At 37.1% G+C, this 4,151-nt stretch overlaps 1 long non-coding RNA gene across 2 annotated transcripts; it reads right to left on the reverse strand.

The window, feature by feature from the left end:
- Window positions 1-848: 848 nt before the first annotated feature.
- Window positions 849-3,938, reverse strand: LOC132929801 (uncharacterized). 2 transcript variants are annotated; one of them, XR_009662158.1, is made up of 4 exons: window positions 3,518-3,938; window positions 3,378-3,450; window positions 3,040-3,310; window positions 849-2,430 (listed from the first exon to the last, which is right to left on the reverse strand). It is a non-coding gene; the product is annotated as an uncharacterized LOC132929801 (long non-coding RNA). The 2 variants fall into 2 exon arrangements; XR_009662157.1 differs by having other exon boundaries at window positions 849-3,310.
- Window positions 3,939-4,151: the final 213 nt, after the last annotated feature.

The raw sequence follows: 4,151 nt of genomic DNA on the forward strand, positions 1-4,151 counted from the left end.
ACGAATATAACAGCATGTCTAGACGCCGTAAGGTATAATATAATATTATATTATAGTGTTTCAGACGACGGCGACGACGACGACGACGACGACTCTGTCCATTAAAGGGTATTTGAACGGAGTAGAAATAATGATAATAAAAAAAAATAACCCACACTACGTTTATAGGTGTATTTATATATATATACCTATATATGATATCTACCATCGGCAGACACGTGGCATATGTAGGTAGTGTATTATATATACTGCACGTTATACGGAATTGAAATCAAAGAGTACCTACATAATATTATATGTTCCGCGCCCATCAGTGGCGAGACGCAGAATAAGAGAGAGAAAGAGCGATAGAGAGAGAGAATGAAACGTTCGAGGTAGAACCCGCCCACCGAAGAGGGTATTTTGAGACAGTTGTATAATTTTATAACAATATTTTTACGATGGCGAATTGATTATATTTTAATATTATTATAGGTGGGTATAATTTATACGGTTCACGGGCGTTCAAACAAACAGACGAACGCTTTAGGATTAAGAGATGCAAATACAAATTAATCTGCTAAAATGCCTATATATTATACAAATGCATTATTTTAATTAATTAACGACAGGCGGCAGTTACAAAGTTAGGTAATATAATATACAAGTTGATGGTTATTGAACATAATTATAACAAGTAAGTACCTACAACGAGAGTGCACGTATAATATGATGAATAGATAATATTTATTATATTTATGCAATACGCTGAACGCTAAAATGTACATTATAGTATTTTATAAATATTTAGTTATATATTTTTGTATATACAATAAATAAAGTATACCTATTATATAATAATGTACGAGTGTACGACTCTACGACTATTGCAAGTTAAACAATTATTAATGATTACAAAAATAAATACATATACATATAGTTCTATTATAGGTTAATATATAAATAATAATAAATGCTGTTTAAAATTATTCAAATAATATGTGTGTTTACTGTTAATGTATATTACCTACTATAGATGAAAAAAATGTAACACCTATTATTATAAAATACATATATTATAAATATTTAGGGGTGGTTTTAAATTTGGAGAAAGTAGTAAAAATACAGTAGACCTGTCGGTACTGCACCCAATCTGTAGTGCACAAATAAAAAAGAATCCCATTTTCTACCCAAAACTTATACTTACACAATTGTTTTTTTTACTTACTCAATATTACTAGAATTTGAATACATTTAGGCTATATATATTGTCATTTTTCATATCTATTTTTATGACCGTTTGAAATAACATTTGAAATGTTTCTTTAGATTATTTTTCATAACTGTAACTTTCAAAAATTGAATTATTGCACTTATATACAAATAGTGATTCACCAAATATTCACTCCTATTTTTCCGCTTAATAATGGATTTATTCAAATTTTGATTTTTGTATACTCTACGAAATATTTTTAAATACTTAGATTTTATATGCCATTTAAGAGTGTTACTGGCAGCTGCAATACCAATTTCTTTTGAACACATAGTGCTATAATAGCAACAAATCTTAAAAATAAAAATAAATAAATTGGTACCTACGTATACGAACAAATTCATTAATAAAAGAAAAAATGAAAAGAACACGATAGTGAATTTACAGATTCACACTTTATAAAATGAATGTCAGTTTTTTTCAATGTGTTATACATTTTCTAAAGGTTTCTTTTTATATTCAAAGACGAATTCAATACATTTGAATAAGCCATTAAGGAAAACATACGACTTCCTGTAAAAAATAAAAATTAGCACGTTATACATTCAAGTATACTCGTATATCGAAAAGCGTGTCAAAATCGGCCAATCGCATTTTCGAAAAAATACGTGATCGCGCACCATAGTTATATATTATGTTCATAAATCCAAGCCCTTATTATTATTATTTACTACGACGACGGCCTTCTCCCGCAGGGATCGTCTGACCTTCAGCGCGGCACCCCTACCCGTACGTCTGAACCGCGTTGCACCCGCGATGATGTTGCGTAACACGGTCGTCGTCTGCGGGGTGCGTCTTATAAAATATATTATTATATACAATACGTAATGGTCACATAAATATAATAAGGTTAGGTACAGTAGGTATAGTGTATTGGTTTTAATCTGCGTATGGGCTTGTCGCGAGGGTCGGTTATATGGTTATACCTCCTACCCATATAGTTGTCTATAGATTGCATGGTTGCTCGAAACATAATCCTATTTTTCACGTACAGGCACCGCACCAAAAAGAAAAAAATTGTACTTTAGGTAAAATTTTCTACTGTACACACTTCTATAAACCTATACATCACGTCTGCTATATACATGTATATACATACCTATATATAAAATGTTAGCCGAGCAACAGGGTCTTATTTTCATTGTATATGCCACCGTCGCCGGAACAGCTGTTGCAGTCTATAGGAGAACCGATTTTTAGTTTTTACACTCACACACACAAATGTATTTTATATTATAATAATATAATAATATATATGTATAATAACGAGACCGTCGAGTAACGATAGACGTTCGCGAGCACAAGGCATTGAGGAAAAAAACACACACACACACATATAAAATAAAAAAGCAGGTGATAATAAAGGTATAGGTAGGTAGGTAGGTACCTATAATATACACGGAGAGACTGACAGAGAGAGAGAGAACAGTCAGCAGCAGGTGTATTTTGGCGGGAATCTTGGTGTATAAGGTCGCGTGTGCAGGTGGTGTGCGGGTGCCGATGGCCTGGCGAGGTCAATATTATATGGTGAGGTTTTTTGGCGGGAAAATCACGGTAGGACCTATACACGCACACACATACGTGTTTCGCCATGTTATATAACTCGTATATTATATTATTATATACCGGTCGGTCGGGGTGCAGCGCGAGCGGGTTAGCGGGGGCGGGCGGGGGGTGAAAAAAGGTACCTTTTATTCGTATGCTCGTGTGTCTGTGCCCCGCGACTGTCTTCCTCGGGGTTTGTGTGCATGCGTTTATATATGTATATTATATTAATGTTCACCGACCGACCAGCTGCCGTCTCCTCATCCAAACGTGTCTGTGCCTGTGTGCGAGTGTGTGTGTGTTAAGGCCCGCGAGGTCTTCGCCGTCGTCGTCGTCGTCGTCGTAGTCGTCGTTGTCGACGTCGTCATCGTCCTGGGCACCAGGTGCACGCAACAGCTGCTTTGCTTGGTTCTGTCCGTGGCCGCTGCTGTTTCTGACGGGCCGACGGGCTGCTGTTTCCACGACGATCCTCCTCCGCCGCCGATCACGCCGTCAATCTTACACACGTTATACCTACATTATATTGTATATAATAAATACGGTTATATATCGTAAACAACGCGTATGCAATATATTATACCTGTATAGTCGCCTTTACCTGACGCCCGGCAGATTCACCGTGGCCCCCCAAAAATACGGCTTTATATAGGTACCTTTGAAACCAGAAAAACACAATAATAATAATATCGTCTCGCGTATTATAATATCGCACAATAATACCATTCGTCCACGTACACCCGTTGCCACGCGTTTACCAGCCGTCGTCGTTGTATTTTCGGTCGATACCGCGATCGTGTACCTCCAATCTCCATACGACTACGTACATTGCCGGATGTCGCGCCGCCGGACCCGCGCCGTGTTTCCGAATTTCGTGGGCGACCGAATTCGGAAGTTTCGGCCCAATCAAATATTCAAAGCGCGCGCCGCTACCGCCGCCGTCTGATCGTTTCCGTTTCCGCGACGACCGTTTGCCGCCGCCAGAATCAATTCTCTCGGCGGCACACGTCCTCCCGGCCCGACTGAAGCCTATATTATATTAGAGCGTATTTGGATATTGTCGATTCCGGTCACTGACCGGCGATTATCTACAATAATACTATACAATATACATATTAATACATTCGACGTCTTCGAAATTATTATAATGTGTCGCGTGTGACGATCACACCATGACATTATATAGTCGTCATCGCCGTTTCACGTTAACCGCGTGCGAGGATCGTAATAAATAATAATACATTAATATATTATCATAACCATTTACATACATAGAAAACTTGTTATATTAACGAAAACTAAAAATTATACCATAAAAGGTAATCGTTTAGTTTCTCGTAGCGATTTCTAATAGCTT

This window comes from Rhopalosiphum padi, chromosome 4, assembly GCF_020882245.1.
Source record: "Rhopalosiphum padi isolate XX-2018 chromosome 4, ASM2088224v1, whole genome shotgun sequence".
Classification (NCBI taxonomy): Eukaryota; Metazoa; Arthropoda; class Insecta; order Hemiptera; family Aphididae; genus Rhopalosiphum; species Rhopalosiphum padi.